This window comes from Muntiacus reevesi, chromosome 2 (assembly GCF_963930625.1).
Source record: "Muntiacus reevesi chromosome 2, mMunRee1.1, whole genome shotgun sequence".
Taxonomy (NCBI): Eukaryota; Metazoa; Chordata; class Mammalia; order Artiodactyla; family Cervidae; genus Muntiacus; species Muntiacus reevesi.
This window is the reverse complement of record NC_089250.1, coordinates 281,361,802-281,376,044: the sequence shown is the minus strand read 5'-3', so window position 1 is coordinate 281,376,044 and position 14,243 is coordinate 281,361,802. Positions and strand designations below refer to the sequence as shown.

General features: G+C 45.4%; 2 pseudogenes; both read left to right on the top strand.

The window, feature by feature from the left end:
* LOC136161842 (histone-lysine N-methyltransferase PRDM9-like) overlaps positions 1-13,906 on the top strand; it is a 59,819-nt pseudogene extending 45,913 nt beyond the window's left edge.
* LOC136159664 (histone-lysine N-methyltransferase PRDM7-like) lies at positions 1,741-13,083 on the top strand (annotated as a pseudogene).
* Positions 13,907-14,243: the final 337 nt, after the last annotated feature.

The window sequence follows — 14,243 nt, the reverse complement described above, 5'->3', positions numbered from 1 at the left end:
TTCCATGTGGGGAGGGAGGTGGGAGGGGGGATCGGGATGGGGAATACATGTAACTATATGGCTGATTCATGTCAATGTATGACAAAACCCACTGAAAAAAAAAAAAAAAAAAAAAAAAAAACACTGAAAAAAAAAAAAAAAAAAAAAAAAAAAAAAACTCTTCCTCCTCAAGACCCTAATTGTTCTGCCTGTCGGAGCCCTAAAGTCCCTTAAAAAGAAACCCACGATTTCCTTCAGCCTCACAGATCCCAAGTTTTCTCACCCTGCGCATTCAACATCAGAAAAAAGATCCCCAGTCCCCCTGTCTGAGGACCCCAGTTACTTCAGCCCATGGGAAACAGATTTCCTCAAGCAGAGCGACTTCTCCCTTAGACGTAGAACCTACGTTATGCCCAGATTTTTCTGAGTCCCCAGGAGGAGATCCTCGAAACCCTTCTTGGAAAAACATTCCCTCTGCTTCACTGGAACAGAGCCCTGGTTTCAGCCTGACCCCAGTTCAGCAGTTAGGGATTTCCGGGTCTCCTCGAGAATCCCTCCGTCACCCACAGACACATCCCTCCCAGTGCCTTCCCTCAGAGCGGCTGAATTGTAGGTGAACCAAAGAAACCAAATCTAGTTCATATTACGCTGATCTGTCATATCTAGTCAGGATCCATCCATCCCACCAATACCCTCACCCTGACTTTCCCCTCATCTTCCTGCCCTGGATACTCCACCCAAGGCAGGCAGCTCAGGCTCTGGACACCGGTCTGGGCTATCTCAGCACCTTCTTCTTCCACAGGCACCTTGGCCTTGAGCACTCCAGTGGCCATGAGGCCGAACAGGTCTCAAGAGGAGAGCACTGAGGGAAATGCCGGGAGAACAGAGGGGAAGCCCACGGTGAGAGGTGGAGGCAGCAAAGCTGGGCTCGAAGCCAGCTCTATAGGAAGGACACGGCGCTGGTCCCTGAAGCACCACAGACTGCTTGCCTTGGCAGCTGAGTGAACGTCCCTGTGACTGTACACAGGATGGGAATACCTGGTCCTGTCTGAGATGGTGGGTTGGAGTGGGACAAAACAGGACACTAGCTTCTCAACTGCTCTGTGTCCAGGGAGAGTTAGGAAAATGCTCAGTGGTTGTTCAGTAAAGCAGGACACAGTCGGGAAGGAAAGTCTTCATCCCTGTCTCACATAGACCATCCAGGAGCTTCAGGCTACTCCCCGCACAAAAGGTGGAGGAGAAGGCTCAGCTCTAAGGCCTGACTTAGATTAGTAAATCACTGATGAAATCTATTATTTTCCTTAGGACAAAGATGCTTTCAAAGACATCTCCGTATACTTCTCCAAGGAAGAATGGGAAGAGATGGGAGAATGGGAAAAAATCCGATATAGGAATGTGAAAAGAAACTACGAAGCGCTGATTGCTATAGGTAACAGGAAGTGCTGGGCGCCTGTGAGCCTGGGAAACTTGAAACAGGTCTTCACCCTCAGGGTTCACTTGGCCTGCTCTTAGGTGGCTTCACCTGCTCACAGTTTCCTTTTGTGTGGAGACTAACCTGGAGGAAATGTTTACAGTTCTGTACCAGAGGGAGGGTGACCCTGCAGTGCAGAGCTCACCTCTTGCCTTGTTCTAGATTCCCCCAGCGCATCCCACAGATTCCCTGACTCTGTGACACTTCCCATTGCTTCTGCGCTTTGTTTCCCCTTCTTAGAACAAATGTTTTGCTTCTTTCCAGGTTTCAGAGCCACTCGACCAACTTTCATGCATCCCCGCAGGCAGGCCATCAAGCCCCAGGTAGATGACACTGAGGATTCTGATGAAGAATGGACACCAAGGCAGCAAGGTGAGAGGCCAGGAGGGTGTGGACGTGTCTTCCTGAAACCAGCCTGGGCTTAGGTCTCAACTACATCTCAGCCATTAGCAAGGAAAACATAATTTTCAGCATTCCCAAGTGTCTGTGGCTGAATATTGACATTAGCCTGAATGAAGATGAATGTATAGGCTTTCCAGTGTAACGCTCAAAAGTTTTATGGTTAAAATTTATCATTCTTTTAAAAAAAGAATTATCTTGCTAAACATTCTTAGTGAAAGGCAGTTAAACAAACCTTAGAAATAAATTCACCAAACAGATTGGTTATTGGTTATTGGATTAAATCTCTTCAAAGAGGAAATGATTAACATATTATGTCAAGATACATTATTTATGTATGTATATAAAACAAGATCGGTGATCTCCTTACCCTAAGGTTAAACTAATTCTTTATTTTGATTCTCGGAAAGGATTGGAGAGAATTATTTATGCTCTATGATCTCTCCCACATTTCACTGACCAGAGATGGCATCAGGTAAATAAAATAAAGTACACTCATTATAAAATAGAAGTGAGCAGCTCACTTCCTCTTCTGCTGCTAAAACAGTTTATGAGAGTTAAACTGCCTGACTGGAGAAAACAATTTAGATAGTTCTATGATTCTCCATCTATGGATTTCTGTTCTCCCAGATTTTTAAAAATTATTTATTTAGTTGGCTACACTCGGTCTTCATTGCTGTCCATGGGCTTTCTCTGGTTGCGGTGAGTGTCTTCTCGTTGCAGAGCACGTGCAGGCTCTGTAGTTTCTGACACAAAGGCTCAGCTGCCCCGCAGAAAGTGGCATCTCCCTGGACCAGCCATCGAACCTGTGTCCTCTGCACTGGCAGGCAGATTCTCATCCACTGTGCACTAGGGAAGTCTCTCTGTTCCCTGATGTTATTAAAACTAGTGAAAGGGACATGAAAACCAAACATTTGGTTGTCTGCAAAGGTTTTGACATAAGGAGAGAATCTTCATGGGGAATACATACGCCTCGGTTCACCATACGCCTACTCGTCTTTATTTACCTTTTTAGCAGTTTCTGAGTCTATGGCACACCGCTGCTAACTATGTACACGTTAGTGTTAGTGGCCACATTGCTAATCGCTCAGTCATGTCTGACTCTGCGTCCCCATAGACTGGAGCCCACCAGGCTCCTCTGTCCATGGGATTCTCTAGGCAAGAATCCTGGAGTGGGTTGCCATGTCCTGCTCCAGGTGATTTCCCAACCCAGGGATTGGGCCTGCATCTGTTGCATCTCCTGCATTGCAGATGGATTTTTTACTGCTGAGCCACTGGGGATATATAAACGCATTGCTATACAACAAATCTATAGAAATGTTACATTTTGCGTGACTGAAGCCCTAACCCACTGAGGAACAATTCTCCAAACCTTCCTCCTCACAGCCCTTGGCAACCACGATTATATTTTCTGTTTCCATGGATTTGATTAATTTAGATACCCCATAGAAGTGGAATCAGGCCATATTTGCCATTTTTGATTGGTATATTTCACTTAGTATAATATCATCAAGGCCCATCCTTGATGTAGCATATGACAGAATTCTTTTTTAAGGCTTCAAAACATTCTGTTGTGTGCATGTGGATATAAGAGCTATAACATATGTCTTATATATAATCTTTATCTTTTATCCACCAATGATCATTTAGATTGCTCACACATATTGCCCATTGGGAAGAATACGGCAATGACCATACATTTGCCCACTATTTAGTCAATATTTTGCTTTTAATTTTTTACAGAAACACATTCTTGAGTGGGATTGCTAGATCATACAGCACTTCTAATTTTCTGTGGAAACTCCATAGTCTTTTCTAGAAAGCTTGCAACATTTTACATTGCCAACAATAGTTTATAAGGGTTCCAATTTCTTTATATCCTTACCAAACTTGCTATTGTCTTCTTATACATATTGCCCATCACAGAAGTTTTCAATTTGTATTTCCCTATCGATTAGTAATATTGAGCATCTTTTCATATATTTGCTGGCCATTTGTGTATACTTCTCTCACTGTTAGTCAGAGCAGACTGCCATAACAAAACAGACTGCATTCCTTAAACCACAGAAATTTGTTTTCTTACAATGCTGGAACATGGAAATTTGATATCAAGGTGCCATCATGTTCAAACAGGTTCTCTTCCTGGCTTATAGGTAGCCTTCAAACTGGTGTATGCTTAGTAATCCCTTATCAGATGCAGATTTTACAAATATTTTCTACCATCCTATAGGTGGCCTTTTCAACTCTGTTTAGTGTCTTTGATGCACAGTGGTTTTAAGATTAATCTCATTTGTCTATTTTTACTTTTTTCCTAATCCTTGTGCACTTGGCACCATATCTAAGAAATCATTGCTGATTCAGTGTCCTGAGGCTTCACCCTTGTTGTCTTCTAAGGGTCTTATCAAGTCTTGCATATAGGTGTTTCATCCATTCTGAATTGATTTTTCTTCAAGATGTAAGATGTTCATTATTTTGCATATGGTTATTTTGTTTCCCCAGCACCATTCATAACAGGGATTAAACTTTCCCCATTATCTTGACACCCTAGATGAAGATCATTAGACCATGTATCCAAGAGTTGATTTCTGGCTGTCTATTCTGTTCCATTGATTGACATATCTGTCTTTATGCCAGCCAGCTTCCTCAGTGGCTCAGCAGATGAAGAATCTGCCTTCAGTGCAGGAGACACAGGAGATGCGGGTTCAATCCATGGGTTAAGAAGATCCCCTGGAGAAGGAAATGCCAACCCTGTCCAGTATTCTTGCCTGAGAAATCCCCTGGACAGAGGAGCCTGGTGGGCTACAGTCCAAAAGGTCACAGAAAGTCAAGAAGACTGAGCGACTAAGCACACATGTTTTGCCAAATCCACACTCTTGTGGTTCCTGTACCTTTGTAGTGTGTTCTGAAATCAGAGGCCTCCAGCTTTGCTGTTCTTTCTAAGATTGCTTTGCCTATTTGGGGTGCTCTGAGATTCCGTGTTAACTGTTGGATGGATTTGCTATATCCGAAAAAACTTCCATTGGGATTTTAATAGGAATTGCATTGAATCTTTAAATTGCTTTGGGTAGTATGAACAGCTTAATAATATTAAGCCTCCAAATCCATAAACATGAGATGCCTTTCTATTTATTTATGTCAGACTCCTTTCAGCAATATTTTGTAATTTTCAACATATAAGTCTTTCATCTCCTTACGTTTGTTTCTAATTACTTCATTCTTTTCAATGCTATTATAAATAAGATTATTTGTCCAGTGCCTAAGACTCCACACGCCCAATGCAGAGAACTTCGGTTCTGTCCCTAGTCAGGGAACTAGATCCCACATGCCACAACAAAGACCTGGCACAAACAAATAAATAAAAATAAATTTTTTTTTTTTTTTTAATTTAACTCGACTATAGCTTCAAAAAAATAAAAAATAAATAGTATTGTTTTCTTATTTTCCTTTGTGGAATGGTCATTCTTCATGCACGGAAAGATATTTGAATGTTGATTTTGTATCGTGCAACTTTCTGTGCAGGTTTTTTGTGTATGTGGATTTAAAGATTTTTCTACACATAAAACCGGCACCTGTGAACAGATATGATTTTACTTCTTTCTTTCCAAATGGAAGCCTTTTGTTTCCATTTCTAACCTACAGTGCTGGCTAGGAGTTCTAATATTATGGTGAACAGAAATGTTGAAAACGGGCATCCTTGCCTTTTTTCTTTGATCTTTTTCACTGATGACTATGATGTTAGAGATAGCCTTTCAATATATGACCTTTATTATATTGCAGTCACTTCCTACTATGTCTACATTGTTGAGTACTTTTGTCATGAAAGACTAGTAAATTTATTAGATACTTTATGAATATCAGATGAGGCACAGATGAAGTTTCATATTTTTTTTAATTTTAAGAAAATTATGTAATGCTCTCAGTGGAACCATGGGAGTTGATGATACAGAAATCATTTTCCATTCCTCCTTTGGTAATCATTGTCTTTGTCACTCTCTGGCTTAGAATTATGTGTCCTTAATTAGAATACCCAGAGTTTGGAAACATTTACCAACCAAAACACTGATTCTCATCACTTTTTAGGTAAACCTTCTTCGATGCCCTACAGAGTGGAGCACAGTAAACACCACAAGGTGCGTATTTCCCAAATCCTGTTTCCAAAATATCCTCCTCATGTATCCAGTCACAGGTGAGAATAGGAGAAAACACAGAGATCCTGGAGACTGCAGCATCCTGTGCTGAATCTTTAGCACACTGTCTGATATCATCACCACCTTTATAGTTAGTAAGAGCAACAACCATAGTATCCTGTTCTATTGTTATGTTATTTTGAAAATATTTCAGACTTTAAGCATTTTATGTGAATAAACTTACTTAAACCTTAAAACAATCCTACAGTACCTATAATTAGGTAAATAGCTATCACCATTATAGACCCAAACAAATGAGGTGAAAACATTTAATTATATGCCTGGGATCACAGTATCACTGGTAGTGCAATCTAAACCAATGCACGTACTCTAAACCCCTTACAAACTGATTAAAGCTTCCATAGTTCTTTGAAGCTTATTCATACATCTTTATATCATTTATCTGAGAGATGTTTTCAACCTCAGTTCTTTTGTTCTGTACTACGGAGGGATATGCTAAGACATCTGACTAAGGGAAGCTTAAGGACATGTTGGGCAGTTTGTAGAGTGGATGGTCCAAGATGAAGAAGCTTAAGGACATGCCGGGCAGCTTGTAGAGTGGACAGTCCATGATGAAGAAGGAGAGAAGATCCCTATCTCAGAGCTTCCCACTCCAATAAGACGAAGCAAATTGCAACCCTGATAAGCCTCAGGTTTATGACTGAAAAGCAACAAATAAGAAAATAACAGAAGGACTTCACATAGATTACCCACATTTGAGTAGAAACTCATCATCTGGGCATTATTTCAAATGCTCATTTTTATAAGAGGGAGTAACAACTCCTTCCTCTGAGCTCCAATTAGGCAAATCTCCTGTTTGGAATCATGTGTTTAGCCTGCCCCTGTGTGGCGAGCTTTGAGAGCCTAGCCCACACCCACTCATTCTCAGAAGTCCAAGCCCAGCTCAAAGTCCCTGAGGGCCCCCTGAATGCTTTATGAATGAGTGACTCCACATTTAAGCATTCATCTAGGAGTAGAAAGGTCAAAGAATGCTGAAGATAGTATCTGTGAGCTAGATTTCAAATATAGATGCAGTTTAGGGAATAAATTGATACCAGAGATATACGCTCACATTCTTACTGTATTAAATAGCTCACACAACAATTTGTTGAAGGTTATTAAATTTCATGTCCACTATAATATTAAGAATTAGCCTGTATACCAATTCATGGATCAGAAAATTGAGTAGAACCAGCTAGTCATACAGCCTTGTTCAAGGAGAACTGATGAGACCAGCTACTTTAATTCCAAACATTGTCGCTAGGACATGGCACCCTGCAGCTTTCATCACATTTTCTTTATTGTCTAAATGGGTTTCTGCCAATCGTCTTTTCTCTTCTTAATCTCACTGTTTTGTCACCTTATTTTCCAGATGTGTTTTGCCCCCTCTGTAATTTACCATAGTTCCTCGTCCATCAAAGGGCCACTAATTAATAGAAACCCCCCGCATCTCTCTACCAGCCCTTACCCTCTTCTTTCCCTGACCTCCAGCTATTCTCCCTGCCTTGCTCGCACTTTTATTCAGAAAGTTGAAGGGGAAGAACCTTAAGATATCAATTCTAGTTTTGATTCACTATCCATGTAGGTCCTTTTTTTACACTCCAGTGTTCAGACCCCCTCCCCCCAAATCAGGTATTTCCAAGAATTGTCAAAGTATTAACTCAAGTCATGCATGTGAAAACACTTCATAAAGTCCTAAAGAACTAAAGAAATGCATGTTGTCTTTTACTCACATGGAAGAGAATGTCCAGGACACCATTAAGTAATGAATCTGGTTTGAAGGAAATGCCGGGAGCAGCAAAATCACTGAAGACAAGTGGCTCCAAGCAGGCTCAGAAACCGGTCCCCACTCCCAGAAAAGCAAGGAACACTGGACAGCACCCCAGACAAAAAGTCGGTAAGAGAAAATTTGGGGAGTTCCTCTAATTAGTTCCTCTAAACCCTATAGAAAAACTAATAAGCATGGACTAGGTGTGTGGCATGGACTTTGGGTATGCATGGGTTAAAGCTGGACTGATCTGAGACATGAAGTTAGCCCTGGGGACTTGGGAAAATCTTATACATTTTCTGAGGTCCTGATTGGTATCTGTAAAGTGAGGATAAGGTACATGACTCATACAGTGCTTGAAAGCCTTACATTAAATGCAAAAGTCTGACACCTACAAGTAGTTCAATAAATCCAGCTGTGATAATGGGAACCGAGCTTTGTTAGTGTTTATGCCCAGACCTCTGCTCAGTGCCTTAGGTATCATGAGCCCTTACCATATATTTTCTGAGTAGAGGTGTCATTGAACTATTTCCCAAGTAAGATGGTTTGGAAGTTAAACCTACTAACAGGAAGTGCAAGATGCTATCACTGAACTGGGCATCTGTGGTCAGTGGAGCCTCAGTCTCCTGAACCTGTAGTTAAAGGGACAAAAAACAAAGCATAGAGAAAGGACTTCCTGGTGTTTAAGTGGTTAAGGCTCCACCCTTCCACTGAAGGAGGTGTGGGCTCCATTCCAAGTCAGGGAACTAAGATCCCACAAGCCATGCAGTCTGGCCAAGAAATTAATATTGTATCATAAAAGCATAAAATTCCAAAAGTAAAGTTTGAAAACTACATGTAAGAAAGTTTTAACAAAGTGTATAGAGGGACAGGTAGGAGATTTCACACTTTCTGATAAAACAGGGACTAACTCCCCAGACCCCACCAGCCTTCCTTAGCTTCTGTTCTCCATCTTAGAACTCAGAGGAAAGGAGACTGGAGTGAAGAGGTACAGTCTACGGGAAAGAAAGGGCCACGTGTACCATGAGGTCAGCGAGCCCCAGGATGACGACTACCTCTGTGAGTGACCCCGCTGGCCCACTCATGGAGAAGGGGCTACGAGGCCTTGGTCCACTAACCTCACGTCACCATTTGGCCCCCCGATCATCCCCTTCCTCTATGACTTGGGGTACAAGATCGAGGCCAAAGGCCATGAATGCCCCAGGTCGTTCTGAAGGTCATTGCGACCAGCAACATCACTATAACTCCTCTCATTCCCTGTTCTCACCTCCAGATTGTGAGGAGTGTCAGAACTTCTTCATCGACAGCTGTGCTGCCCATGGGCCCCCAACCTTTGTAAAGGACTGTGCAGTGGAAAAGGGGCATGCCAATCGCTCAGTCCTCACTCTGCCCCCTGGGTTAAGCATCAGACTGTCGGGCATTCCTGACGCTGGGCTTGGAGTGTGGAACGAGGCGTCCGATCTGCCGCTGGGTCTGTACTTTGGCCCCTATGAGGGCCAGATCACAGACGATGAAGAGGCTGCCAACAGTGGATACGCCTGGCTGGTGAGAAGCACCCGTTTCCCTGTCCTCTGGCCTCTAACCGCTTGTATGTGGTGGGGGGCACTTCATGTCTACATGGGAGGACACAGATGGTGATAACACGGTCGGCAATGACAGAGTCAGCCCTGTATACTGTGTGTCCTGGGCGTGAACACAGAACTTCCATCTAAAGGTCAGAGGAGAGGTGAGAGCACAGTGTAGAGACACTCAGGTCTTCTATCTAAAGGTCAGAGGAGAGGTGGGAACACAGTCTACAGACACTTAGATCTCTATCTAAGGTCAGAGGAGAGGTGGGAGCAGAGTGTAGAGGTACACAGAAGTGACTCCTCCCTTGTGGAACCCTTGCCTTCAATGAACCAAGAGACTCAGACTTGGAATGATGAGTAAGTAGCTTACCGTGTGGCCCGACTGGCAGTTGAATCCATGCAGGCTGAAAAGCACCAATGACTACACAGGGAAATAGCTCTTCTATTGCTTCTTACCAAAAAAAAAAAAAAAGGAAAGATTGTAACTCTTTCTCTGACACTCAGATCACCAAAGGGAGGAACTGCTACGAGTATGTGGATGGAAAGGACACGTCTTGGGCCAACTGGATGAGGTGGGTGCCGTGAGTCTGCAGTGTGTAGACATTGAGACTCCCTCCATCCCACGCCCCTTTCCTTCTCAACCAGGCTCCCTCAACAGCTTTCACATTTTCTTTCCTATTTTCCCTCCATATCATTCTCTTTCATTTCAAAAGACACTAGAAATAAGGAAATAAAAATATGGCATGTGCCGTCAAGATACAAGTCTATATGCTGAACAAAACTGGTGGACTTGAAAGCAACTTGAGGAGTCTAGGTTCACCAGGGACACTTTAACTCAGTTAATGGACACTTACCATGCCCTTTATGTTTCAGTTTAGACAGTGAACATCGGTACTGAAGCAGATCACACAACCCATGTCCTGTTGGAGAACATACTGCAAACAGACATTAGCCAATTGATTTTAGGAGCAGTAACCTTACTTTTTCTATCTTTGAGTAACTGCCCACGCCAGGATGACCTAACAGAGGAGACCTTGACTCTCTGTGGGCAACATCCTCCTCAGGCTTGGTTCCAGTGATAAGTGGGCCCTGAGGCCTCAGAAGGAATGGGGGGCAGCTTGGCCCTGAGCAGGGCCATTTTCTGAGGGCCTCTCCTTTCATCAGGGCAGGCAGACAGTGAACAGACTATTACTGTTCCGTGTCTAAAGCTATATCAGAGCTCTCTCCAAGTTTCCATGGGAGGGGGTGGGCAAGCGAATAGGAACGTGGATACACGTGGGGAGATGGGAGAAAGCCTCGGGAGAGAAGGTAGGCTGGGGTGAGTGCTGAGGGCTGCGTGCTAGCCAAGGAGTACGAAGTCCTGTGGATGAAAGAGAACTTAATTCAGAGTTTAGAGGAGCTGGAGGTCACCAGCCTCACGGACAGTCCTGGTGGAGATGAGTCTGGAACTGGGCTCCGGAAAATGGCTACTTAGGTAAGGAGAGAAAAGCATGGGAATTCACATGGCCTGGTCGAAGGTGTGAACAGAACGTCCACATGAGGGGCGGCCTCAGAGGCGGAAGGCAAGGAGCTGGGCATGGTCGGAGAGTGGAGAGCACTCATCCCCTGAGGTTTCTTTCCCTTTCCCGGCCTCGCCCCCAGGTATGTGAACTGTGCCCGGGACGACGAGGAGCAGAACCTGGTGGCCTTACAGTATCACGGGCAGATCTTCTACCGAACCTGCCAGGTGGTCAGGCCGGGCTGTGAGCTGCTGGTCTGGTACGGGGACGAGTACGGTCAGGACCTTGGCATCAAGTGGAACAGCAGGGGGAAGAGTGAGCTCGCGACCGGGAGAGGTGAGTGTCTCCCCTCTTCCAGCACCCCACCCCATCCTGGGAGTCTCCGAGGTCCGATTTCGAAGCAGAGGACAATCCAGTCCAAAGTAAGTTGAGTTGCAGTTAAAATGCCTCAGAATTTGATTCTTCTCATATGACTGTTAGGAAAAAATTTTATATTAAAAATGCTAGTTCTAATTTTTAATATTTCATGCAAAATAATATGTAACATCACCTTCTGATGAAAGGCTTAGAAGCAAAAAGCAACATTTCGAGCACCTACCAGCTCTCTGCCCTTTATTTGTTTCTGCTTCATTTCCTCCCATTTCTAAGCGACACGTGTACAGTGATGCGCATTCAGTTACTCTTCCAGTCTGTTGTCATGTGAGCTCACGCTCTGTGCCAGACGGGGCTCCACGCACCGAAACAGACAGAACCACTGCCCTGGGGCAGCAGGGGCTTCACACCAGACAGCGGCTTGTGCTCTGAGGAAAACCAGCGCAGGGAACGTGCCTCGGGTCAGCGTGAGCAGAGGGTGGGGTGCGGTGCAGGACGGTGCGGCAGATCTCTGCAGAGATAACACCTGCGGGGAAGGACTCCAGGCAGTGGAGCAGCCAGTGCCGCAGTCCCAGGGCCGGGAAGCGAGGCCAGGCCAGGGGTCGCAGGAGGAAGCACAGAGGGAGAGGAAGGAGGCTGGACTGGACACGGAAGCCTCAGGGCCTGTGTCCACGTGCAGGCCCCGGGGTCCTCCTGGGTGACACAGAACAACCGCGAGGCTTTCAGCTGCAAGCGGCATGCTCTCTGTGCTAAGACGATGCTTTGGTTCACTTTTGCGAAGAGACAGCAGCGGGGAGTCTCCTCAGAGGTCACTTCATTTCCAGACATGAGGGGAGAGTGGGCTGGCTAATGTGCTCGGGATTGAGGTTGTGAAGAGTCTGGCTGGAGATATATTTTTAAACAGGGCTTCCTAGTGCATGTTAAGTGGATTAAGCCTGAATGAAATAAATGAGGTATGAGTACTGGTGAGGTTTGAGAAAGGATATGCCTTTATTTTATGATTTATGGGAAACTGAAAGAGGAGAAATTTGTGAACCAGTTTGGGCAGCAGGAGCCAGACCTGTAGTCAGTGGGACCTGGGCCGCTCGGTCTCGTCCACGCTCAAACTCACTTCCTGCAGAGATTGGCACAAAGGCTGCTCTTTGAACAAGGAACCGCAAAGTCAGATTTACCCACACCTGCTCCAACCACCCCCTGTGCTGCCTCCCATATGCAGAGAGCTCCAGGCCAGGCGCCCCTAACTTAATAGACCCTCTCCCCTCACAGGGAGCCACTCAGGAGATTCCACCTAAGTCATCAAGTCTTATCCCTCAGTAGGGTAAATACCTGTGGCCACTGTGACGTGATTTTTCAGACACTTACCCGCAGGGAAAGTCCTTGCAGATCCATCTCTATCAGGAGAGACGCTGCCTCTGATGCAGCTGGAAGGTCCCTATACGGGTGATATGTAGAAAAGGCCCTTGACACCCGCTTCCTGGATTTCTGTAGATGTAGAGAATAAGAGTGGAACGGAAAAGTGGACTGTAAAGACACTTGATGGGAGACAGATCGTGCACTGTCAACACTTAGATGATGAGTGGGGAGGGCCTGACCACGCCAAACCAACTACCTGACAAAAGCTTCCTCTTTCAGCAGAACCGAAGCCCAAGATCCACCCATGTGCCTCCTGCTCTCTGGCCTTCTCCAGCCAGAAATTCCTCAGCCAACACATCCAACGCAGTCACCCCTCTCAGACCCTCCTGAGACCATCTGAAAGAGACCTCCTCCAACCAGAGGATCCCTGCCCAGGCAGTCAAAATCAGCGATATTCAGATCCACACAGCCCGAGCGACAAACCTGAGGGTCAGGAGGCCAAGGAGAGGCCCCAACAATTGCTGAAAAGCGTAAGGCTGAAGAGGATTTCAAGGGTCTTTTCCTTCTCACCCGGAGGGCAAATGGGGGGTTCTGGGGTGCATGAGAGAATGACAGTCGAGCCCAGCACAAGCCAAAAACTGAATTCAGAGGACAGAGGAACATTGCTCACGGGGGCAGGGGTCTCAGGGATTATGAGGGTCACATACGGAGAGTGTGGGCAAGGCTCCAAGGACAGGTCAAGTCTCAGCACACACGAGAGGACACACACAGGGGAGAAGCCCTATGCTTGCGGGGAGTGTGGGCGAAGCTTCCGTCAGAAGTCAGCCCTCATCAGACACCAGAGGACACACACAGGGGATAAGCCCTATGTTTGCGGGGAGTGTGGGCGAAGCTTCAGTGATAAGTCAAATCTCATCTCACACAAGAGGACACACACAGGGGAGAAGCCCTATGTTTGCGGGGAGTGTGGGCAAAGCTTCCGTCATAAACCAGTCCTCATCAGACACCAGAGGACACACACAGCGGAGAAGCCCTATGTTTGCGGGGAGTGTGGGCGAAGCTTCCGTCATAAGCCAGTCCTCATCACACACCAGAGGACACACACAGGGGAGAAGCCCTATGTTTGCAGGGAGTGTGGGCAAAGCTTCAGTCAGATGTCCACCCTCATCAGACACCAGAGGACACACACAGGGGAGAAGCCCTATGTTTGCAGAGAGTGTGGGCGAAGCTTCAGTCAAAAGTCCGCCCTCATCAAACACCAGAGGACACACACAGGGGAGTAGACCTATGTTTGCAGGGAGTGTGAGTGAGTCATGAGCAACAAACCACACCTTAGCCACAGGAGGATTTCTGCAGCCACCCCATGCCTCAGCTCTCAGGGGGCCTCAGAGGAGGCCTGTGACCCGTTACTGTCCCCACGAGTATGAGGAGAGAATTCCCAGGTTGTCCAGGGGTCAAAACTCCAATGCAGAGACCCACGTTCAATACTTGCTTGGGGAACTAGCTCCCACATGCTGCAACTAAGACACAGCCGAGCCAAAAAAATAAATATATAATAAATATTTTAAAGAAACAGTGTGATAAGCACAGAATTATTTGTTAAATAGACCTTCCACTTTCATGACAGGAGAGGAAGTAGTTAAAGAC